Genomic DNA, 26,932 nt, shown 5'->3' with positions numbered 1-26,932 from the left:
AGTAAGGTCACCTATTAGCAGCCCATACATCCTTAGTGAGGGTCCCTGTAATGGTGCACTTATCTGATCTTGTAAGACCCCAGTCTACTCAACCCCACTATAGTGGACCCACAACCAGAGAAACAGCCCGGAGACACATTGTCTCAACTTGTTGATACTGAGTTTTCAGTCAATGCATTTTTCTCTAGCCCTTCTCCGCTGATTCAGATATTCACTGAAAATTTCATAAAGGAATGTGGCACTGATTTTATCCCGACAAAGCCACCTTTTTGAGAATTTTTCACTGCATTTTACGATTATACCGAGCAGACCTTCACACCAAGGAACTATTCTGCTCCCCTTTTTTGGTACATCGCAGTGCTTAATTTGTAAAAATTGAAGTACAGGTGCTCAAATGTTTGTCAAAGGCCACACTCACTTTCCTCGGCTCCACCCACTTCCTCCACTGGCTCCACCCACTTCCTCTGGGCCACTGGAATTTTGTGTCAATGAAGGGTCAAATTATGCGGCAGGGGTGAGTAAATTATGCGGGACGAAAAGGCAAAATATACAGCATAATGAGGGACATTTTATGATACTTCATTATTTTGTCAGTTTTACACTTGTTAATACTTCCTGGGCACTGACTGCACCTTATTAATACCAGTTTAACACAAAAATATAGCAATAAGCAAAAGAAAGGGGGCCAGTCAGCCTTTGCAAAGTGCCTTCAACTACTCAGCAACATCTGCTGCTTGCATGTTTAATAACTTTTTAACCAATTGAGCTAGGAACATTTTTTTGTTGAAAAAGGCAAATCATGAAGCAGATAATACATTATGTGGCATATGCGGCAAATCTATACTTATATGAAAAATACTGCTGCCACACAATTGCATAATTCCAGTGGCGCTGCCTGCAGGTATGTTATCATGTACTAAACAGTGCTGTTATTGGAAGGCTTTCCAAAGTCAACCTGGAAAACTGTTATTATATCTCAATTTAAACCACAGCATAACCTTTTGGAAAGTGCCTATTAGACGCTCTTGTCCATGATAACTACAGAAAACAAGATAAGGAGCAAAATATTAAGAAGATGTCTATATTCATTGTTGCCGTCTTCGTTACACTGGTTACATGAACATCAGAATGGTTTCAATCACTCGCTGAGCCTCATACACAGTTTCTGGGTTCTTGAAGGAACTATGCAAATGCATCTGCACCAGGAGGCCCTGGCTGAGTCATTAGAACAATAGAAATAATTCGATCCTCTGAATTTGCCATATATGCTTGCAATATTCCGGCACATGGGATTCTGTGAGGGGATATGTCACAGGATCTCTCTATTTAATGCTATACCATCGGCAAATGTTAAGACAGGTAAAATAATATTATCACCTTTGCAGTGTCCCTTGGCACTACACAGGTATGCCAGCTATCAACCATGCCATTCGCACCCTAGTCTGGACCCCCCTGTCAACATGCTGAGAAACAAAGGGGCAGTGAGAGGGTTACACTACTCAGAGGGTCGCACAGATCACCTGCTTTATTTTAGGAGACAACTGCGAGCAGGCTTAGTCTCAATGTTTTATTCTCTTCATGGAACAGTCATGCCTCTTTGTCTAGTGGAAAAAACGAGAAACCATACATTTTCCAATCCACCCAGCTGTTGCTGATGAACCACTGAGGCACTAACTGTGAAACACACACATTTAGGTATCTGTGTGTATGCACGCATTTACCATAACATCGAGCGAAGAGTACAACGAGAATCTGTAGGCAACACTGCACTCGCTGAAAGACTGTCTAGAGTGCTGGAATTAAACAAAAGGGTGACGTAAGATTAACACCTTCCGGCAGCGCTTTGCCAGAATGAACACATGGCTTAGATGACTTGCTGGTATATCTGAACTCGGGAAGTGGGAAGACATCGAATCCCACTTAATAAACTGACATTTCTGATCACACAAGGGCCTAGGGGGATTTAATCAAGATTTTGAACACTATTAGGCAGCAGCACTGTAACATTCCTTTTGTTACTGTGGGCCGATTTTGGTAAAAAACATAAATAAATAGGCCGCAGTAACAAAACCAGCCCATTTTAAAACCAGCCCAGCTCCCGCCCTTCCAGGCTCCCGGCGTTGGTTACTACTTACTCGGTAACATAACATTGCTGCAGTTACAGACCGGTCACTGCCTTATTAGGAGGCCTGCTGCACACTGCATACTACACACTTCTTCAAATAATAGTGCATTCGCTCCGAACTGCAGTGTGCTCATGATGAGAAGGCGGATTCTAAAAAAAGGTTACGTTTGGTTACGCTTTACGCACGCTGTAACGGCAGCCCCAAAGGACCAAATCCAACCAAATCAGTGTCCCGCCCACCGGCAACACAGACTGAAGGCATGGAATGCATGGATTTGTTATTGGCGAAGTCCACCTCACCGGAAAGACAGAGTGTGAGTAAACAACAGTAGATAATATTTGTGTGTCACAGTGACACACATGCAGTCAGTCAGTGTTGATGTGAGTTGGCAGTGGCAGGCACTCAGGTCTAGACCCGGCCCTAATAAATAAGTGCCGGTGCTAAGCACCGGCACCAATTAAGCACTGGTACATCGATTATTCTGTCACTATAATCAGCATCAGGTCCTCCCTAATCCACAAATCGAAATTCGTGTGTTAGCCGCTGAGTACGGCTTTTTCCAATACACTTACTGGCAGTGCCCGAAGAGACTACGGAACAGTGTTTATTGCAATTCGGCTACACCGGCCCTGTCTCTTGTCTTGGAGTTTCATGTAGCGTCTCGCTCTAGTCTTCACGCACGGCGTGATGACGTAGAGCGAGGCGGCCATTTTGGGTGCTGCGAGATCGCGCGGAGCCGGCGAGCGGAGCGGACGTTTCCCCGGCGCTCTCCCAATGTAGTGATTTAACTATGTTTAAATAAACCTATACTTACCTCCAATAATCTCGGTATGGGCTGTTCTTCCAACCCTTGACCCCTACACTACAAATGGCGACGAGGGTCTGGGATCAGCAAGGAAGAGGGCCAAGAAGCAATTGACCTGGGTGATACACGTGGCCAGGTGCTCCGGACACACAGCCATCGACCAACAACAGGTACACATCCAGGAAGAGCGCGGCAGAGGGGACGCACGGCGCAAGAAGCAGCAAAACGCGCAGAAACGCACATCACACTAGGCGGTGGTGCCCGGAGCTGCAGTGATAAGAGGGCCTGACCACGAGGCAGGGAGGATCGGCGCCATAGACTACAGACGGCCCGAAGCACACTAATGTGCAGAAAGTGCGGGCGCGGCAGATACACGTCGGTCCACTAACGCGGAGTGAAGAGAGGCCCAGGAAAAACAGGCACCCAAGCGCAGAAACAAGATCCTTCACCTCCCAAAAGTGAGAGGAAGCGAGGGAGGCCCTGGCGGAGCAGGCAGAGCATAGCAGAGGGGGTGGAGCGGCGGCGCAACAGAGCCCACCACGCCTGCAAAGACAAAGCGTGCCAGGCAGTCCGAGGGGAGAACAGGAGTCGCCAGGGAGGAGAGCAGAAATGTGCACGCAACCGTCTTCACTCACGACACCGATCCCCTTCCTACCCAAACAGGGAGATCCCTCGATGAAATGGGAGGATTGGAGGGAATACTTTATGAACTATCTAGAAGCCCTGGAGGACGAGAATGGAGAAGCATTTCCCAGCAAAAGGAGGAAAAGGAGATTGCTTCACAACCTAGTTCCGGAAGGCATCAGAGTATTCCAGAACATAGTTCCCACGCCAAGGCAGGCAGCGGATGACGATGTGTTCCAGCACGCGATAGATGATTTAAATAAACACTACAGACCAGCGGTGTGCACGTCCATAGACAGATACAACTTCCAACAAAGGAAACAAGCAGTGGGAGAGTCCATAAATGAATACGTAGCAGCGTTGAGGAAATTGGCAGTCACATGTAAGTTCTGTACATTACATGATGAATTCATCAAGGACCAAATAGTCATGCACACCACTAACTTGACGATACAGGACAAGCTATGGGTCAATGGAGAGGCGACCCTGAAGGAAGTCATAGCCATGGTAAAAAAGGCGGAGCTTTCGAAGAGATGTGTGGAGGCGGCGAAAAAAGAGACGGTCCCTAGGCCCATGGTGAACAAAGTTACGGAAGCAGAACCACCAGAGAGAGGCAAGGGAGCAACAGGGGTCACGAGGACACAGACCAAATGGATGTCCAGACCAGCACCGGTGAGGAAACCGGGCAACGAAAGCAAGAACACGTGCTACAGGTGCGGCAGTCTGTCTCACCCAGCATATGACAAGCGGTGTCCGGCATTCAAGGCTAAATGCATGTTTTGTGGGATAGTTGGGCATTATGAAAAAGTGTGTTGCCGCAAGCAAAAAAGAATAGCGGTCAAGTATGTCGCACAAGGGGCAGAAGAGGAAGGAGAAAACGATGAGGATGACGACAGTGTGCTGTGCATAGACGAACACATACTAGGGATCAACTGCAACCGCTCCAAGAAACCCCTATGCGACCTAGTGATAGGAGGAATACCAATACAGATGGTAGCGGATTCCGGATCCCCCTACACCATAATACAACGAAACATGTGGGACGAACACTTCAAGAGCCACCTGGGTTGCCACCTGGAGCACCCAGACATCTGCCCGGTCACCATTCCCATGGTGGGATACCGCAGTCTGAAATTCGAATTCAAGGAACGAAGTGCTAGGTGCAAGTTATATGTGGCAGAGAAGGTTCCTTCAGTCCTAGGGTGGATAGACCAAGGAGACCTGGGAATACAGTTGAACCCTGGAGGCATCACACAAGTCCTGATGACTTGTGAGGACCAGCGGCCAGATGTAGAAAAACTGAAGGAAGAATTTCCCACCGTGTTTGGCGGCAAGGTCGGCAAATTAACGAAATTCACACACAAGATAGAGCTCAAGCAGACGCAAAACCGGTGTGCCACAAGGTGAGGAATATCCCGCTGGCGATCAGAGAACAGTTACAACAAGAATTACACAGGCTAGAAGAAAACGGAATCATAGAACCGATAACAAGTACGGAGTGGTTGGCTCCGTTGGTGGTCGCCATGAAACCGAATGGCAAAATACGCCTGTGTGTGGACCTGAGGGAGCTGAACAAAAACATAATAGTAGAAAAGTTCCCTCTACCAAGAATTGACGAGATGCTAGCAAAAACCAAGGGGGTGAAATGGTTCTCGACCATCGATCTCACCTCAGCATACCACCAGATAGCACTGCACCATACCTACAGGAAGTTGAAATAATTCATAACTCCTTTCGGGTGCTATCAGTTCCGCAGGATGCCGTTTGGACTGGCTTCAGCAGCAGCCGTATTTCAGAAACTAATGCACAAGCTATTCCGTGAAGTAGAAGGAGTGCAGTACTTCCAAGATTACATCCTGGTAATGGGCATGAACAAAGCAGACCACGATGCCAAGTTGTCGAAAGTCCTACAAGTCCTGGAGCGCAATGGACTCACGGCAGAATGGGACAAGTGCTGGTTTGGTATGACGTCGTTCACATACTTAGGGCACGTGATCAGCGACCAAGGCATCACACCCAAATGGTCCAATGTGAAGGCGATATGTGAAGCACCACCCCCAAGGAGGAAATCAGGTCATTCCTTGGCATGGCCGAGTTCTATAGCAAATTCGTACAGCACTTTGCCACAAAAACACACCACTTGCGACAACTCCTCCGGGACAAGATCAACTTTGAATGGACAAAAGAAACACAAGATGAGTTCCAGAGGATAAAAATGGACATCAGCACAGCCGTACCTCTGTGTGGATACGATCAGCAGGCTAGATCAGTCTTAACGACGGACGCGAGCAAGAGGGGCCTAGGAGCAGTCCTAATGCAGGAGTCGAAAGGAGGAGAACTGTCCATCCTCAGCTTTGCATCGAGATCATTGTCTCGCACGGAACAGAAGTATAGCGTGATAGAAAAAGAAATGTTGCCGGTAGTCTGGGCCATGGAAAAGTTCCGCCAGTTCCTATGGGGCACGAGATTCAAGCTGAGAACAGACCACAAGCCCCTAGTCAAAGTTCTCACGTCGTCAGGACATGCTACGGCGACACCCCGCATCACGAAGATGCCGTTGAAATTATTAGACTATAGGTATGATGTGCAACACATTCCAGGACAAAAGAACAAGGTAGCTGACTACCTCAGTCGAACATCAGCTATGGAGGAAGCTCCAAGCACGTCTGAAGAGGAGGATACCAAAGTGGCATTCATGGAAGATCACGAACGAGTGATAAGTGAACAAGAGTGGAAGGAAGCGTACGAGACCGACGCAGACATAGGAGCAGTTAAGCACTGCTTACTAAAGGGATGGCCGGAAAAGAGGCATATGGAGGTGGCGCTCAGGAATTTCCTTGAAGTAAGAGAGGAATTATCAGTTTGCGACCAAGGGATCTCCCTGAGGAGAGGAGAGAAGGTAGTTCCCCCCAACACGTTGATCCCGCATTTACTGGCTCTCATTCACGAGGGACACCTGGGCATCGTAAAGAAAAAGCTCATGGCGAAACAGTTGTACTGTTGGCCGGCGATGGACAACCAGATAGAAAGGCACGTGCAAGAGTGTGACCAATGCCAAAGAGCGGACAAGTCCCAGAGCCTTATGCGACCACCCTTAGGGAAGTTTGACAACCCTGATAACCCACGGGAGGACCTATCAATAGACATTCTGGGTCCGATCTTGGATGGTCAGGGAATCCAGAAATACGTGTTAGTACTCATAGACCGGTACTCCAAGTGGCCGGAGGTGGACGTACAGGAAGACATGGACACGGACAAAATATTAAAGTTCCTAACGGCTGTTTTCCTTAGGGAAGGTATTCCACGCCCCTTCCTAAGCAACAATGGGCCTCAGTTTGTATCGGACAAGTGGAACGCATACATGGGAAGGAATGGCATAAAGGCCAAACACACATCCATATATCATCCGGTAGGAAATAGACTAGCCGAGAGGTTTAACAGAGTCATCATGGGGTCAGTACAGTCAGCGATAGGAACTGGAAAGGACTGGGAGAAGGAATTGAAGAGCATGTTGTGGGCTTACAGGATTACCCCGACCAGCACGGGATACAGCCCTTTCCAGATCCTAAGGGGTAGAGACCCATTCACGAAAGACAATGTAGCATGGAAGGAGTGCACCATCGCGAGCAAGTGGTCCCCAGCAGTAGTGCACCACAACCTAGAAAAAGCGCAAAGAATATACACGGAACACTTCAACAAAAGAAGAAATGTCAAGGAAACGGAGCAAGAGAGAGGAGAGTGGGTTCGAGTTAAACTAGCCCAGTTAAGAAGGAAAGGGGACAGCAAATTCAGCGCACCCTTGCAAGTGGAAGAGGTATATAACCGGTCAGCCCTACTGAGCGATGGAAAAGTTTGGTCACAGGACAGGATGTCTAAATGCAACAAGATTCTGCGATGGAACGGAAGAGAAAGAGGACAGGTGATACCTCCCCAGACCCTAGAAGCTGAAGCCAACCCAGCCGAAGCAAGCACAGGAAACCCCGGAGAAAGAGAGAGAGATGCAGAGGTCGGGAACGATCCCCGTGCCTCGGAGCTCTCGGAAAACTACAGTGGATCTCCGAGCAGGGGACACCCCCTGACTACTGAATGTGGTGAGGCGAGAAACTCCCAAGAGGGGACTGAGTACACTTATGGCACCCCAGTGAGACGCACCCGCACCGGGAGAGCAGTGGTAAGACCGTCGAAGTATAGAGACTTTGAGATGGGAGACGGGAATGAGTCCGCCCGCAAGTAGACTTTCAGATTTACCTTATGTGAAAAATGGTGATCCATAAAGAAGGGAGATATGTAGCGTCGCGCTGCAGTCTCCACGCACGGCGTGATGACGTAGAGCGTGGCGGCCATTTTGGGTGCCGCGAGATCGCGCGGAGCCGGCGAGCGGAGCGGACGTTTCCCCGGCGCTCTCCCAATGTAGTGATTTAACTATGTTTAAATAAACCTATACTTCCCTCCAATAACCTCGGTATGGGCTGTTCTTCTAACCATTGACCCCTACACTACATTTCACAAACCCCTTTTTTCCCTGCAGCGCTTGTTTACACCGATAATACTTTTACACCACGGTATGATGCTGCTCTTTTGACCTTATTTTCATTTAATTAAATACTTTATTGACATGAAACCACCCGTATCTTCGGGTTTTGTCTCCATTGGTACAGCCAATTGAAAGCCAGCATTGCGTCTTTTCTATACTGACAAACTGTTAATCTATCTGTTAGCCGTCATTTATGAGCATGACCATCCACCAACCTTCCTAACCTAGCGGGCCGTGGACGGTCTAGTTGTTCGGGAGAAACACGTCACGTCCAGATACCCCCAGCTTCTTCCGGGTCGTTTACATACAGAGGCAGCACTAAGCCTCATTACCGTCGGGATCCCATGCAGGACTGCAATAGGTATTGATGGTGGATGGATGAAGTAAGCTTTGGGGGCAGCAGACACAATGTGTACTTTGCATGCCCATGTGTGAAGTGGCTTACCTGAGAATCCATGTGCCGATTCGTCCGACTCAATCTCTGCACTTGTATATAGTTTATAGTACTCCTTCATGAATCAGACGAAGTGGCTGCACACTAGCCGGCATTTCTAATTTGTAAATGTCATGTACTTGTTTTGTATGTCTTTTACGTTGTGCTTTATTTTTTCAGATTATATACCTGACAGTGGGAACCATAAGTACGGCTACACCTCTGCACTCACAGCACACCTTAGCGTGTGTGCTGATAATTTCACATGGTCACCCAAATCTTGACGCACTTCACTTTTCTTGATCCTGAAGAAAGCCTCAGTACCTTAGTTGAGGCTGAAACATGGTTGACCATTCTATGGGAACAATGAAGACCAATTTAATCTTCACGGTATCCCCCTTTTCTGCTTTTATCCGTGCCCTAGGACCTCAGGAATAAAACGGGGATGTAACTCAGCATCATAGCACAGCTGGGTTGCATTCGGCAGCCCAGCTGGGTACCCAATGATGAAGCATGCCACCAGCTAGGTTGTTGGGTGAGGGTGAGGGTTCTACTTCAAAACTTACTGTTTTTATTCTCCATTCCTGTGCATGGCATTGAGTCATCCTTGTATCTGGATTCCATTATCGGGTCCGTCCACTTTGTTGTCGATCGAACTAATTTGGGGATAAGGATGTACCCCTTTTTCCTCGCTCTCTCATTGTTCTTTTTTTTTTAATTTTATAATCTCCCATCAGGACTGGACCTTTTACTGTGTCCTTACTGTATAGCTTGCATTAGCCCTTCGGGAGAATTCTTTGCTTAATTAATCTAAAGAACACTGGTGGGACACCACCTTTAGCAATGGAGCGTGATTTTATTTTTGTATTAAAATAAGCATGTGTTTTTTCCAAGCAGCCTGGCACCCCACGCAATAATGGCAGTCGCTACACGTTTTATTTGCAGCGCGGCGCCGTGCGCGCTTTCAGTTTCATTTTTATTTGTTTCCCAATGGCGGCTATCGCACACACCATTCGCGGTCTTCTAGGTTTTTTTTATTTTCTGCACACCGTGTGTGCTTTCACTTTCATTTTTTTTTATTCGCAATGGCTGCCACTGCACGCACCACTCGTAGGACGTTGCCCTTGAGCAACGGCGCCCGCTTTTTGTTTTTATTTTCTGAGCACGTTCACTTATGTTTCACAATGCGCTGCTTCCCTGACACACTGTGATCCGGGATTTAGGCTCACATGCAATCACATTGGGGGAGGTGTGACATGCGGTAAGATAAAGTCCCTGGGGGGCAGTGCACAGAGCCACACAGTGACGGGGTTGTCTTGCCCTAAATGCTTGCATATTTCTTCACTAAGGGGTCCTGTTTGCAGGATTCCTCTGTGCCCTCCTCGGTTTGCCACATGGGATCCTGCTCTCAGCACTCGTGGTAAACCCTCCTACCTCTCAGGGGGAAACAAGCATGCTTCTTATTGGCTTAAACCTTCCCCAACAATAGCGAGAAGGGGAAATAACTCCCTGCAAGTGCTGTCATTGGTCACTTTATTTTCCCACCCCTCCATCCTTTAGTCCCCTTCACCTTCCCCTCCACCCACCCCGGGGGAGTGGGTGAACATACAGTTCTTGTGCTTTGTGAAGCCGGTTTTCTTCATTGCTGGACCAGAACTTCCTCTGAGAAAAAGGACCACCGGCTCTTACTGGATGTTATGCTAAGCAGGAATTGATGTACTCAGTCATGGGGCAGTATGCATTAGTCCTGCTCTGTGCAGTGGTCGGTGCCTTGGGCACCAAGTAATACAGGAAAACAGATTTCTTGTTAGTTTTAATCCATTCCATTAAAAGTGATTGAATGAGTTTAGTTTAATATAATGATTTCTAATTGCATATGTACAGCTCTTACTACTAATGCAGAGGAGTTAGAGCGCTTTTCGGCGATTTGCATAATACCCAAGTGCCCCCAGAGACTTATGGGCTCTAGGTGGGTGACTTTTAAAAGGGGCTCATTTGAGAATAGATGCAAAGTGTGTACTCAGCAAAGAGAGAGATGTATTTGCCCAAGGTCAAAACTAGCTAGGATTGTGTCTCGCTGGTGTCCTAGACTACAATTCAACTCTTAAAGGCATTCTGGACTATGGTATTGTTTGCAGGTGCCATTTCGCATCATGGAAAGTGCTGACCCGATGAATCTTTCCAGATTTCAGGGCTGCCCAGTTTGTTTTGTAGTGTCTTCATCATTTACCTCGAGTCGGCGTTATGTCGCAATTAGTGCATGGGTATATTAAAATGTAAAAAAAAAAATGAGGAAAATAGGGCTACCAGTTTAACCAAAAGTTAAACATTCTTCGAAATGCAGACCGCATGAGCCTCTCCAAATGAGTAAGGACACAAATGATTTAGATGTTCTCTCCAGAGCATACTTTATAAACTTCTTCCTAGAGAAAAGTAAGGTTCCTGGAATAGGCGATTTTTACCAGATGTCTTCAAAATACAAGGACTACAAGGATGGTGCTGCCTGATGGTATATTTTTATTGTGCAATCAACAAAACTTCACACTTTTATTCTACATTTTATTGTATCATTATTCCATTTAGAAATATAAAAGTATCTTTTTGATTCTATGCTAAACAGCTCTAACTTGTCTCGATTTTCTTACACACAATAATTGGTAATATGTCCAGCTTGTTAGGACAAGCCTAGCACCAGCCGCGGCCCGTGGAGGGAGTTCCGTGGGGCGGAAAGGTGGGGCGTGGTAGGGGCAGGGTGGGAGGTACTAAAAACCGGGTTATGGATAATTGGAGGTAAGTAAACAATTAAATAAAATGAATTTCGTTGCGTGCCGTGCATCGCAAAATGCGATGCAGCGCGCGCTCCGAAATTCCTCCACCCTGCCCCTCCCCGCCTTTCCGCCCCACGGAACTCCCTCCACGGGCCGCGGCTGCCTAGCACCACCTCCACACCAGCGCAGCACCACCTCAAAATCAGCACAGCCTCACCTCAACATCAGCACAGCACCATCTCAGCATCAGCACAGCACCACCTCCACATCACTGCACCACCAGTGCAGCACCAAGGCAGCACCACTTCAGCATCAGTGCAGCACCACCTCAGTATCTGCGGAGCTTCACCACAGCACAGCACCACCTCAGCATGACTCAGCATCACATCAGCATCACCACAGCACCACCTCAGCATCAGCACAGCACCATCTCAGCATCAGCACACCACCTCCTCATCAGCGAACCACCACCAGCACAGCACCAACTCAACATCATCGCAGAACCACCTCAGCACCAGTGCAGCACCACCCCTCAGAACCAGCACAGCACCACCTCAGTATCAGCACAGCACTACCACCGTATCAGTACACCACGACCGCACAGCCCCATCTGAGCACCAGTGCAGCACCAACGCAGCACTTCAGCATCAGCGCAGCACTACCTCGGCTTCAGTGCAGCATCACCTCAGCATCACTTAGCACCACCTGAGCACCAGCTCAGCACCACCTGAGGACCAGTGCAGCACCACCACCTCTGCATGACTCAGCACCACAGCATCACTCAGCATCACCTGAGCATCACCTCCGCACCAGCTCACCATCACCTCAACACCACCTCAGTCTGCCTTTGGAATCTGACATTTGTTAATTCTCCCCTGGTGTCCGTCCGCTGCTCATGTTTGTAATTCAGGTACTATTTCCTAACATCCACCCTCCCATTGTTTATCTTTCCACCCATAACAAAAAAAACCTATAACAAACAAGCATTAGAACAGGCCAGAAGAAGTTGCCAGCACTGCAAGAACAAAACACTAGAAGGCATTCTGTTTTTTAATAGGGTCATTCAGTTGTACATAATGTCTTCTTGGTTATATATAAGATAACAAAAATGCTTATAAAACTTTTTTATATTATAACGTTTGAACATGCTGCACAGCGGCAACACTGCTCAACAACATAGTTTAAAGACATTGGCAAAGTCAATAGCTCTGGCTAAACACTTTTGCGTGTTACATTGGCATTCATTATTATACTAGTCGTTATGACTAAGACGTGGACCAACGTTCCTCCCCTTTTTCTAAGTTTAAGAATCTGGCAATACTTTTAGATCGTAAACTGGACGTTAATGCCGAAATCTCCAATGCTACCAAATTCTGTGTTCAGCAAATTAGGCTACTCAGGAGGCTCTCACCATTCCCTTCCTTCACTCACAGTATCATGGCTGCCAATGCCTTTGCAACTCCAGACTTCACTTGGTAATGCAGTGTGTAGAAAATCCCAAACTCTTTGATCAGAAGTATTTTTCACATAGGAAAATTTGATTCAGTGTCCTCTCATCGGAAATCTTAGCTTTGGCTTACAGTTGGTAAAAGGATTCTATTTAAAGCGGCATGTATCATGCAGAAAATCCAGGCTCGCAGGGCACCTACATTTTTGCCTCACAAATTAATTAAACATCAGCCCTTCTGCACCCTTGATTAAAGCTCCTAACATGTGTTTGTAGTTCCTACCTTTAAACTCGCTAACTGGGCAGCTGCGCTTTCAGTGTGCTTGGCCCCAAACTCTGGAATTCCATTCATTCGCACATCTGTTCTAGTCCTTCCTTTCAGAAAATCTCTCAAAACCTGATTATTCCCTTAACTTCTTATCGGCCCCCCCCAGGCAACTCAAGTGCCGACAGACTCCACCTGCAGTGACTGTGTGCTTTATAAATCCCCATAACTAAAATAAATAAATCAATAAAAACCAATCAATGAATCCTGACTGATGAATTAACTAGTGACAGACTGCCACTCAGCTATTTTTTTGTTACCCTGCCTAGGATATAGGACAAATATATCACAGAGGTTTTAAGGTTGAATGCTCACTTGACCTGCATGTTTTATATTTGAGGAAGTAAGTATAGAAATAGGTTAACTTACTGATACATCTCTGGGTTAATCGAACAGCCAAAACAGTCTATTGCAAACCTAACTGGAAAATATTGCAGTTTATTTGATATTGATCCTATTACAGAGTACTTAAATGGTTTATCAATGGTCTTATTACACATTTTTTTAATTGATAGAAACACAATATCAAATAGGTTGAAACTTTCTCAGAACAAATAACACATTGATAGTACATGATGTACTATACAGACAATCACAATAACCCAAGGGTTATGTAAAGGTTTGCATAATATCATAAATACTGTTTTTGCGATAAAGCCAAGAAGAGGTTGAATCAATATTATGTTTGAAAGAAATCTGATCACATTTCTGGAAAAGATTTGAAACTAATATTCTATTTAAGTAAATTAATTTGATGTGAAACTTCTACCTTCCTAAATTTGAACAAATTAAGTAGTGGTCTTGCAATTTATAATTGTTCCCTGGATATATTTTGCAGTCTTTTAAAAGCGGGTCTGTCCTGCCAAACACATGTTGGCCGTAAACATACATATGGCACAAAGGACTGGATGATACTTTGAATGAATATATAAACAGTATGAATTGTCAACCCATGTAATTTGTGAAGAATGCAACAAAAGGAGGTCATTCAAAAAGTTGAAAACATTTCTGCGACTTCTTCTGTACCTTTTAGGTTTCTCTTTAACTTATTGTATTTGATTTCACTTCACAGCTGTTGGGTTCCCCTAAGGAAGATTCATTGTAATAAATATCCAGCATGTGTTCATATGCTGGGTGGCCCTAGAGAATATAATGGGTCCACATCTGCTCTGAATTATATTTTAAACCATTAAAAGTTGTGTCCATGATATAAGAATTTCCACTTTGGAGAGATGTGTGGACAATCTCGGTATGATCTGCAAACTCTACTGCCATTCCCAGTTACAAACATTCTACAGCTTGTTTATGCTTCAACCTAATAGCGGAACCGTGCACAAAAGTTTGCTGGTTAGAGGTTGCCTAGGAGGCAAGATGGCTACATAGGTAGGGGATACTGCCGCATGGAAGGCTGGGAAGAGGAGATGTGGGAAACATCAGGCTCCACAATTTTAGTTTATACAAGCAGTATTCGGAGATGGATCAATGCCTGCTGAACAATATATCAAAGATATATAATGGGGTTCTGCCCCTGAGGATGAATTCTGACTTGTTGCTAATAAGATTGAATTTTTCTTGACTTGTTTATGGGAGAAACTGTCATAGTGATCTAAAGCCAAAAACTTTGTAACATCTTCAATTTGCATTTCTATACCAAAACAGCTAACCTCGGGTTTAACATCTCTGCAACCATCAGCCGACGGCCAAAATCTAAAGCAGAACATCACTCTGCCCTTGCACGTTGGTACAAATTCACTTAAGCACAATAAGCTAAAGTATCTGGATCATCAGCAAGCTAAAGCCTTCACCTTCTCCCACTAATGGCTGTAACATAATGGTCACAAAATTGTGGTAACCAACCCTGAAACCCATAATTTTAAAGTTTATTAATGTTGCACTTAATCAGAGGGAATATCGTCTGCTGCTGTAACATGGCTTGATAACTCTGTTGTTGAAAAAAACCTAATGCCAATCCGGAGTGATTGATGAATGATAGACAGACCACCAGACTTTCATGTCTATCTAAGGTCCATTACTATGTAATAAACAACTAACTGTCTACCTACCTCAAACAAAATAGCATCTCTAGTGACTTTCACTCTGGATTCTGTCTTAAAATAGAGCATACAGGCGCAAATTCTAACCACATTTGCTTTGACCCCTCCTGGACCTCTGTGCAACATTTATCTCAGTGAATCACACAATTCCTCAAGACTGGCTGTCACTATCCCTCATTTTTGGGTAAACAGCTCTCCAATGGTTCGTGTTTTTCTTCTCCAAAAGTCTCACTGATCTTAACTTGCCTCCTTCCTGTCCACTGTACCATGCATCACTTGTGAGGTCCCAAAATATTGCCATTGTTGCTGACATTCATTAACACCATTGCGGTTTCTAACATCTATAAAAATTACATCGATATGTACACTGTTGACACTCAGCTACATATCTGAATTTACTGTGAACAATGAAATATTCAGCTGAGCATTGACTGCCTAATAGATGTCCAAAGCTTGATGCATCAGAACTGGCTGTGCATGTAATCCTCCATGACTGAGGTCTTGCTGTTTGGTACCAGCAACTCATTATCACTCCCATTTGACTGATCATTATATTTAGTCTCTTTTGCACTTTCTTCAAATAAAATGCACCGTCTGGGGGTCATGCTCATTACCTCCACAGACCACATCTTCATGATCCTTGACAGAGGAGACACAGAAGTCCTCATTCCCATGGAACTCACAGCAGCATTTGACACGGTCTTGTACCCTATCCTCATTAGTCACTGCACCAGAGTGGTGGCCTAGGACTCCTTCTTAACAGATAGAACACAAGCTGTCAACCTGGCACCTTACACCTCAGAATCTCACAAACACATCTGCAGAGTGCCTCAAGGTTCATCGCTCAGTCCCACTCTCTTCAACACATTCATGATCCCTCTGGCCAATGTCATCTGTGCACACAATATCAACATCCTCTCCTACACCAAAGAACACAACTCATACTCTTCCTCTCAGACAAGACTCCCCACTCAAGAAATAGGTTCACCACCTGCATGACAGAAGTTGCTAACTGGATGAAAGCCAACTGTCTCAAGTCCAGCACAGACATGACAGAAGTAGTGATCTTTGGCAAGAACACCTCACCATTTGATACCAAATGGTGACTGGCCAAACTAGGACCCACACGCAGAGCCTACACCAGAAACTTCGGAATTGCATCTACAGCAAACTGGACAAGACCATTCAAGTCAACACTGTCAATGCAGTCTGCTTGCTCACCTTGAAGATGCTAAGGAAGATCTCCACAGGACTTCAAAGCAACACTAGAAAACTGTAATTTACAACCTAGGCTTCAGCAAGTAGGACTATGTGAACACCCTTTACACCACGATCACCAAGAAACACCTTAGAAGACTACAAACCATCAAGAACTTGGCAGCCAGACTTAACCTCAACCTTCCACACAGAACTCACATCACACCACACCTCAGGGAACTCCGCTGGCTCCTGATACACAAACGCACTCAATTCAAACTCCTCAAACACTCATTCAGGGCACTACCCAACTTAGGCTCCACCTACCTGAAGAGTCGCATCCCCCTCCACCAACCGCCCAGACACCTCTGCTCCACAGGACTCCTACTCGCACATGTCCCACACAGAACCAGAACAGCGGGACAGGCATTCTCTTACATCGCTACTAAAGTGTAGAACAGCCTCCCACTCAGATCTGAGCTTCCTCCTCTCTTCTTGAATTTTACATGAAGCTGTAAACCTGGCTTTTCAATTAACCAACCTACCATAGGCAGGGCTCGGCACACACACTCCAGCTCTGTGCCGGGATACTCTTGTGGGTGATAGTGCGCTTTAGAAATACACATAACATACTAGGCTCAAACCTGTCTCTGATCCCTCAGATGAATAACATCAGTAAAAAATGTCTTCCATGGCCTGTGTTATCTTCATATCCCACCCTAGCTTCTCCTTCCTCCAAGGATAGCCTCATGGTCGTCTCCAGAATCGATTACTGTACTGAAGTCTGTGCAGGGCTACATGCCAAAACAGTACAGCAACCACACTTTATCTGCTTTGTTGTCTCTTCACTGGTTCCAAACCAAAACAAACAACAGGTTGAATTCTCAACTCTGTCTGTTCGCAAGGCTTTTCATGGTCATGCAGTTGCTTATCTTGCCAATTTGATGACACTATAATGGTCAACAAGATGCTTAAGGTGAGTCAGACAGTCTCTTCACCCAAAGTGCATGATCCAGACACTTTGGGTGGGTGAATGCTACATCATCTGGAACTCTCTTTTGTTTTCTCTCCATCATGACATGATTTAGGAAACCCTTGAAAACGTATATTTCCAGATAGCCTTTTGGTTAATACTACCCGAAATCACTGAATTGAATGCTGAAACGACCATATCCAGGGACTATCGTTAGTACACCTAACTTTATGTAATCTTCTTCCCCACTACCCAGTATTGAGGACCCGCATATATATTTATGCTTTCAAATGGGGCAGAATGTTGCAGAGGGGGAGCACCATCTATAGTGCCCCCTCGGGTAACTTTAAATATCCCTATATCCATGGGATGATGTTAGAGTGTTAAACAGTCATCACTGGCGATTGGCAGGACACATTTTCAAATCCCAGCAAGGAAGACTCAGCCTTCCATCTCTCTGATAGCAAGTTAACTGAGTACCATTAAACTGGCATTGAGAGCACCTAGAAAAGGTAGAAGTGGGGCATACAGTGCTATGACAATATCCTTGAAATGGCTAGGAGAAGAAGGACGGTTCTGGAATAAGGCCATCCTCAGTCTGCTGTGGCTCGTGGGCATAGAGGTGCAGCTCAAGAGTGGTATGCTTGAGGAAGAGCAGTTGGTGGGCCTAAAAGGTGAATATTCCTCACTAACACAAATAGAGATAGGTGATAGGCATCAGGTAGTGTTACACAGCAGGTCGAGGTTGTTTCAGTTCTTATTTCTATAGTGTACCATTGCTGTTTCTTATCATAACACATGGTCATCTTAGACACTAAGTCGGTCGTTTTTATGGACATCTTACAGCTTCCATCTTGAAACTCATCACATATATGAATACTGCATCTGCTACTGTGGCTGGCACTTCCCAACATAGCTCTCATTTCACTCAGACACGCTGTTTGTAGTAAATCATTTTCCCTTCGGGAAGAGACCCCCAGTTGGTCTCTGGTGGACACCACAGAAAGGCACCAAGACAAACCCCACAGCTCCCAGATAATTCCAATGCCTTTCTGAAGAGGCTACTTTTGGGGCTATTTTTAATGCTCATATTACAAGTGTTATTAAAAAGAAACAATGGTCCTGGACCAGTTATTCAAGGAAGAGTTAGTTTAGCAGAATTATCAACTTATTGGAGCTTACATTAATCAGCTCACAAACGTCTGTAAATCGTGAAAATAATAAAAAAAAACAAATGTGCAGAAAAACCACTAGGTATTATTACAATATATTTATTTAATCATTTAAAGGAACAATCACTAGAGGGTCAAGAAGGTAGGAGAATGTTCTAGGGAACGTGTAAGAAAGAGTGCTCAAGTGTATATAAAGGAGTCAAGAGAGCTCAAAGTGTGTAGAAAAGTAAAGGGCATATATTTACAAGACTGTACATAACTGATATCCAATAAACAGTTAGATGCAACCTGACCACATGCAAATTATTAATTTGAATTATATTTTCTAAAGTTGTAAGGAGAGTTTCCTTAAGGCTGTAAACAGGGGTAATGGGGAAGGGGAAATTGGTCCAGGTGCGGTGGGGGTTAGCGTCGACGTTTCAATCCGGCTTATCGGCAACCGAGGGACTTTAATACCTCAGCCATGCGGATCTTCCTCAGGACAAGGGGACAGGTGAAGTGACCCTACAGAATAAAAACAAAGAACTTAGAACCGGGACCTAATAGGTTACCCAGGGGTGGTGTCTGCACATCAAATGGCGGAAGTAATGTATTAAACCCACCTCATCAATCTTGCAATGCTCTATTGGAGTCCAAAACCTGGTTACACCAATGTCTGCAATTCAATAATAATAACAACAGTTGTTGTCAAGGGTCCATAAGGATTGTACACTAAAAGTACACAAGGACTGGCTGTAACAACTCACCCGTAAAGTGGCAAGGGCCAACTAAGGGCAAATCCCGTTATTCAGTAGATATAAACCATGACGGTGGTGCCCAGACCACACATGGAACGTAATATTCAGGCCCGTATGCGTGGCAAGAGTTGGCTGAATTAATCAGGCAATCGGGGGCACAGCGTAATTTATACGACTAGAAAAAAGGGAAGGAAGGGAATTCTAATTAAAATACTATCTAAGGAGCGCAAGGCCATCCTAGGTGATGGTCGGTTGTGAAAGAGAATTACCTGGAGACGATCTGATCGACGTCCTTACTCCATCGCGGTAGCAGCCAACTGAGCAGCAAACCGCGGGAGCATTTATACTAAGAAAAAGGGGAATACAATTGAAATGAGGGAAGAGGCTATAAGAGACCGCACCTGACAGTGAAAAGTGTCTTAATATATCATATAGTGCAGAGAACCCAGGAGCACTCCCCTCTATGCTTCTTAACTAGGAACAAATCCTATGACAACATTATACACAAAAGGGTTCAGCACTATTCAACAAATTGTAACAACCAACATCAGTATTCAAGAGGCAGTGAGCACACAAGAAGATGTCCAAATCCCAGATGTGTTTGTTTGTTTAAGCTTTATTTCGGCTGATATAGCCATAAAAGCAAGAAGTACATAAAAAAGACATTTCCAACAATTGTATACAATACACAGACCAAATGTTCAAGTTAATACATACAATGGGGAGAACAAACAATTAATCTACCTCATCGATTGTGCAATTCCCACATTAAAAATCGAAAAAATACATTATAATTTAATTTAAAAAGCCAGATTTTAAAACTTTTTTTCTAAAAACACATTAAAAAGAAGGAATCAGTGCATTTTATATTAACTATACAGGGCTAAGAAAAAGTGCAGACCGCAATGGTACATTACAATTTAAAACCGATCTGTTTCCTATGAGGTACACATTGAATAAAAACCTACTTATACAAAACACTACCAGTTGCGAGGTATTTGACTTGAGTATACGTTCTGCCTCTTTGTAGGACCTAACCCCCATGTTTTTACATAAGGGTTTGATCCAACGGTCCCTAGATTTTTTATAGACTGGGCAGAAGAATAATAGCTGGACGTCATCTTCTTTTGCTTTTTGAGAGCAGAGGGTACACAACCCACTGTCATTTTTACCCCCCCACCTGCAAGTGTTTGCGGTAATCTGTAGGACCCCATATCTAAATTGCAGATATAATGTTTTTGCTAGGGGTGGTCCTATCTCATCCATGAATTGTTCAAATTCAGGAATATCCTTTATAGTCAAAAACAATGTGCCAATCGTTGAGCTATGAAATAATTCACCATTGACATAAGACCAGAAAGTAGACTTTACAAGCTTTTTAAGGGGCGGCGTCATATTCTGAGGTTCTTCCCATAACTGGGAGAGCCCCAGCCTGTTGTACCACTGAAAAATGTGCTTTAACCATGCAATTTTCTAATACCCATCGATCTGGGTTATTTCTATCAATCCACTCTTATAATCACTCAACTCCGGGGTTGTCCATAACCTAACCGAATACAGTAGTGGCCTTAATATGGCTTGATAATCTGTCCTTTTAAGCTTAATATCCAGGAACACTGGTACTAGGGGGGTTCTGATTGGTATTTTAAGCAACCTACGTATAAAATAATTTTCTTCCTTCTCAAAGTTGCTTTTACAGGAATGCCCCCATATCTCAGCACCATAAAGTGCCGCTGATTGGGCCTTCGCTTTAAATACTTCAAGTGCCGGCGTAATAGCTTTAGAATGACTACTGCCGTGCACTTTTAAAATAGGCATCGAATTTTGTTTTAAGGATAATTTACTTTTTTCCAGCTGCCCCTTCCAAGAAAGCGTACTATCCAGCATAATTCCTAGATAATTAAAACTCCCCACCTACTCCAGTTTTTGATTATTTAAGGCCAAGTTCTTCCTAAAAGACTTCTGAGGATTTATGGACATATATTTTGTTTCGGATGAATTTATTTCTAACCACTTCCCTACACAGTAGCTATTAAAGGAATTTACTAAATTTTGTAAACCCTTTGGATTCTGTGAGATGAGAATCGTATCGTCGGCAAAAAGTAATGCCGTGATCGCCTCATCTCCTAGCTTCGGGGAGTCATGATCACAGTCCCTTAGATAGGTAGGTATATCATTAACATATAATGAGAAGAGTGTAGGCGCCAGCACACAGCCTTGACGCACACCCCGTCCTACAGGTATGGCCTTTGAAATTTCACCGCCCTTCCCCCATCTGACTTTGGCGTAATTCCCTGTATGTAATCTAATGAGTTCTTTAAGTAACTCACCAGTGACCGCCATATTCTTAAGATTGGACCACAACAAATTACGTGGAACGAGGTCAAAGGCGGCCCTCAAGTCAATAAATGCCACGTACAAACTGCCCTTCCTTATGTTAATGTATTTCCAGCAGATGCACGTGAACCTAAATACTTGATCAACCGTGCTGGTTTTTGATCTGAACCTTGCCTGGTATTTAGTTAATATCTGAGTCCCCTCTATCCATTCTAAAAGTCGATCTAAAATATGTTTGGCAAAAACCTTTTGTAAAAGATCTATTAAACTTATGGGACGGTAATTGCCCGGATCATAACGATCACCTTTCTTAAAAATTGTTACAATTTCAGCCCCTTTCCAGGTTTCGGGGATTGGCGTTCCGGCCACTATAGAATTACATAAAAAATGTATATAGGGCCCCCAGACTTCCCCATCGTGCTTCAATAAATCACCGGGGATCTTATCAGGACCTGGGGCTTTCCCCATTTTGACGGCCTGTAATACCTCAATAGTCTCCTCTAGGCTAAATCGCAAGGGATCAATACTCAATGCTAAAATAATCTCTTGGTCCCCTATGGGCAACCCCTCATTGTCGTTAGCATAAAGTTTAGAAAAATGGTCGCACCATGTTTTTTCATCTAAGTAAATATCCCTGGGTGATCTGTCCTTTTTATTTCCCTTTGAAATTAAATTCCAAAAAGCGCCCTGATCTCTCGATTTAGCTGCATTTAAAAGATCATCCCATAAGGCATCATCCCAATCTTTTTTTGCTTGGGTCAGTGTTTTATTATATGCCTGTCTGCTATCACTTATACCCTGAGGGTCCTTTGATCTGACAGCCTGGATCAAATGGGACTTAGCTGTGCGACATTCCTTATTATACCATTGATTAACTAACTCTAAATAGTTTTCTTTTCGATTCTTGTCCTTTTTATAAATTTTACTCAAATGAGGAGTTAGCGCATCTACCAATTTATAGTGCAGATCTAAAACACCCTGGGTGCCCAATAGGGGCATCTGGCATGCTTCAATGGTATCAGCAATTGTATTATACATTTTTAGCATCGTCTCTTCCTTAGCCAGGATATAAGGCCATTTTAGAGCACACCTATTATTTGTTACCTGGGGTTCCCCAAGGGAGCTACTTAATATAGCTTCTCCAGCTAAGTTAGATATAAAAGGCTCAGGGTCTAACCATAGTTGAAGTGGAAGATAGTCACTCATTGTCCTATGATCTATTTTAAAGTCAATTATTAAATACCATAGGTTCAGAGAGACCAATATAAAGTCTATATGTGACCTACAGTTGCCTTTACAAAATGTTGGAGCCGATGGTCTGTCGGACTGAAAACGGCCATTACATGCCCTTAAATCATGGGTCACGGACAGCTGTAGAATCTGGATAGCATCTATAGAGCTTTTGGCTGAACCAGTGGAATCCAGAGACAGGACATTATTTGCAAAATCCTGCTCATCAAATAAGTTGTCCAGGCCCGACACTGGTTCATATTTACAATTAAAATCTCCTCCAACTACTACCTGTGCATTTGGTCCTAGCGCATCTAAAAAAGAATCCAAAAGCTCTACCACCTTGGATTCCTTATTAGATGTGGTCTATTATATATATTTATTAGATATATGATTCCTTTTCCCCTAGTCACCATTTTTATCCCAATAAATCGGGAGACGAAATCGACAGTTGGGTAACGTCTATTTCTAGAGTAACCCTTACCCAAATCACCAATCCCCCTGACGCTCTCCCTCTTACTGATGGGATTGCGCCACAACAGAATGTTTTGTACCCTAGCCTATGCGGCATTTCTACGGCCCAAGTCTCCTGAAGAAGAATGATGTCATACCCCTCGATATAGGAGCACCAAGCTGCATCCCGTAGGTTCCTAGCTATACCTGCTATATTCCATGATGTTAATCTAACAGGTACATTTTCTTCTGGGCAAGGTGAAAATACATTCACCGATCTACCATGCCTAGCTGCACCATCTACAGGGCTAATTGAGGTATTTATTCCATCAACTGGAAATTTTGCAATATTATTTCCCTCTGTCTCGGTGCTCCTAATGCAACACAGTCCAGCCTCACCCAGATTAGCATTGCTAGCTCCTATAATATTTGGGAGCTCATCAGTTACCACAGCTTTAAGAGTCAAGGCAGATTTAGGGTTCAGTGACTAAATATCGAGGGACAAAATATCGACTATACAAAAAATCGACACTAAAATATCGAGGGACAGAATATCGACTCCCTATCTACAAACAGGTAAGTACTAAATTATCGATTCCAAAATATAGACTGTCAAAATATAGTTAGCCAAAATATCGAATTTTTTAAATGTATTAAAAATAATATAAAATTAATTAAATATTAAAAACAATTAAATAAAATATACATAATATAATATAAAATAGCTTAAAATGTAAACATAATATAAGTAATTTAAAAAAGTCGAGATTTTGTTGGATACTGAGAGCGTAAAAATTACTATTCCCACTCCAGTGAGTGCAACAGTAGGGAAAGCGTTGGATAGCGTAGAGGTAAAAATTACTATTCCCACTCCAGTGAGTGCAACAGTAGGGAAAACGTTGGATAGCGTAGGGGTAAAAATTACTATTCCCACTCCAGAGAGTGCAATAGTAGGGAAAGCGTTGGATAGCGTAGGGGTAAAAATTACTATTCCCACTCCAGTGAGTGCAACAGTAGGGAAAACGTTGGATAGCGTAGGGGTAAAAATTACTATTCCCACTCCAGAGAGTGCAACAGTAGGGAAAGCGTTGGATAGCATAGGGGTAAAAATTACTATTCCCACTCCAGTGAGTGCAACAGTAGGGAAAGCATTGGATAGCGTAGAGGTAAAAATTACTATTCCCACTCCAGTGAGTGCAACAGTAGGGAAAACGTTGGATAGCGTAGGGGTAAAAATTACTATTCCCACTCCAGAGAGTGCAACAGTAGGGAAAGCGTTGGATAGCGTAGAGGTAAAAATTACTATTCCCACTCCAGTGAGTGCAACAGTAGGGAAAACGTTGGATAGCGTAGGGGTAAAAATTACTATTCCAAATCCAAACAGTGCAATATTAGGGAAAGCGTTGGATAGCGTAGAGGTAAAAATTACTATTCCCACTCCAGAGAGTGCAAAAGTAGGGAAAGTAATGATTTAAATTAAATATAAGATGACATTAATTATCAATACTGATAAAAAGTTAATTAAAAATAATGACCAATTAATAACAATTAATTACCATTTAAAAATATTAATTATCAATTGATAAAAATTTAATACCAATTAATAATAATTAATTACAATTACAAATTAATTATCAATTATCAATACACATAAATAAAAAAATAATTATTTACTTTATTACAATTAATTTACTTCCCACCCAATTCCCCTACAAACCCACAACCCGCTCCTATTAATAACAAATACAATTAACATAATTATCAATTAATCAATTAATATAAATTAATTACCAATTAATAAAAATAAATTACCAATTAATAATGAATTATCAATTAATTAATTATCAAAACATATAAATATAATTAACATTTAATTAACCATAATTAAATTACTTCCCACCCTATTCCCCTATAAACCCACACCCCGCTACGGAATTAAATTACGCAATAATTAAATTACATACCATTCATTTGTTTAAATAAATTAAACATACATTACAACAATAATACATCATTTTAACACATATACTACCATACATACCACAAAAAACAATTCGATATCATGGTAATCTATATTTTAAAATTCAATATTATGGTATTCGATATTTTTAAGGTCTATATTTTGGTAATCTATATTTTTAAGGTCTATATTTTGGTAATCGATATTTTGTACCCCAATTTCGATATTCTGATCTATCTATATTTTGTAGAGTCGATATTCTGTCCACTCTATATTTTAACTTCGATATTCTGGGCAGTCGATATTTTGGAATCGATATTTTGGGTGTTTACCCAGATTTAGATCTAACATCATAGGATAGTGTGGGAGCCTCCATCCGTAGTTGTTCCAACTCTACAATTCTCGAATTCAACTTCCCAGCCTGAGTATCAGCAGTTACCTCTAAATCAAAATTGCCAACCGACAGGAGTCAATCATTCTGGTCCAGAGTACTCAGGGCCAGATATCTGTTATTAGTAGGAATCTGGAAGATTGGGCATCTGTTGGGATTCTGGGGGATTCTGGGGCCTACTTGTAGTGGTAGCCTGGGTGGGCCTAGCTAGATGACTATAGAAATACCCCAAGGGGTGCACACCCACACTATTCTCCCCCAGTGCCAGCGATGCCGCTCTAAGTAACACAGTCGCAACATGTTGGGGATGTCTAAAATTTATAATTATGCATTCACCTCTACAGGTTTTCCTAGCATTACCAATCCAAGAAACCCGTCTAGTCAGTAATATCTGGTCCGCATAATTTGTAGGAAACCCACAATTTTTGTTCAACCAGGAAATTGTTTTTCGTGATTCATTTCGTGAATTAGGTTGTGAAGAGTCTAGGGGTGGAACATTTGAGAGAACGACAACATATGGCTCACACTCTGGAGGTAAGTTAATGGAGCGTATTTTTCTCACTGGGACAGAGGGCCGCACTATACTAGTTGAAGCCACTTTAGTCGGAGTAATGTTGTCGACCGTTTGGCTTATCTCCCTGGGATTGGATGTATTTACTCAACGGCATCTGTGCGACTTTTTCACGTTGATCCACCATCTCCCTCTGTAATATACTCTGATCATTGGTTATTTTGGATAAGAGGCCACCCAGTCTAGTCACTTCAGCAGTCAATGAATCTATCTTTTCTGCAAGTGGCTTAACAACAACTTCTAGTTTAGCTTCAAGTACCTTTGCTATATGAGTCAAAAAATCTGAATTCATATCTATATTAGTGCCACAATTGTTAATCATAGTCTCCTTATGGCCAATAGTACTTCTCTGTACTGGATCAGATAATAGCTTGTGTTGTACACCCCCCCCCTGCTTAAACTGCGTTTTCCTACACTTCCTTACCGCTCTCTTAACAGGAGAGCGTACTATTGGAGCGACCGTGGAATCATCTGGTGGATTCTGATCTAATGCATCCTGATCTACAACCGTTAATACGGGAGTCTCCACTAATAAAACGTCAGTAACAAGAGGTGCAACAACATTTGGACTACTGCTATCGTCAAAGGTGGGAGAAGATAATTCCAGGAAACTCTCCCGGCCCAGTGATTTTCTTCTATCGTTATTGATCTTACTCACCACCTTTACTAAGTAATTATCCATGGTTGATTTGTTTTTAGTCATTAGTGTACTCAATGGTACACTTTTTAACTCTCAAAGCTATATAAAAAAACACCTCAAGTAATACTACCAAGCAGTGTTTAAGCCTTACAGTT

The sequence above is a fragment of the Triturus cristatus genome, chromosome 9 (genome assembly GCF_964204655.1).
Source record: "Triturus cristatus chromosome 9, aTriCri1.1, whole genome shotgun sequence".
In the NCBI taxonomy this organism is placed as follows: domain Eukaryota; kingdom Metazoa; phylum Chordata; class Amphibia; order Caudata; family Salamandridae; genus Triturus; species Triturus cristatus.
This window is presented reverse-complemented; position numbering follows the sequence as displayed.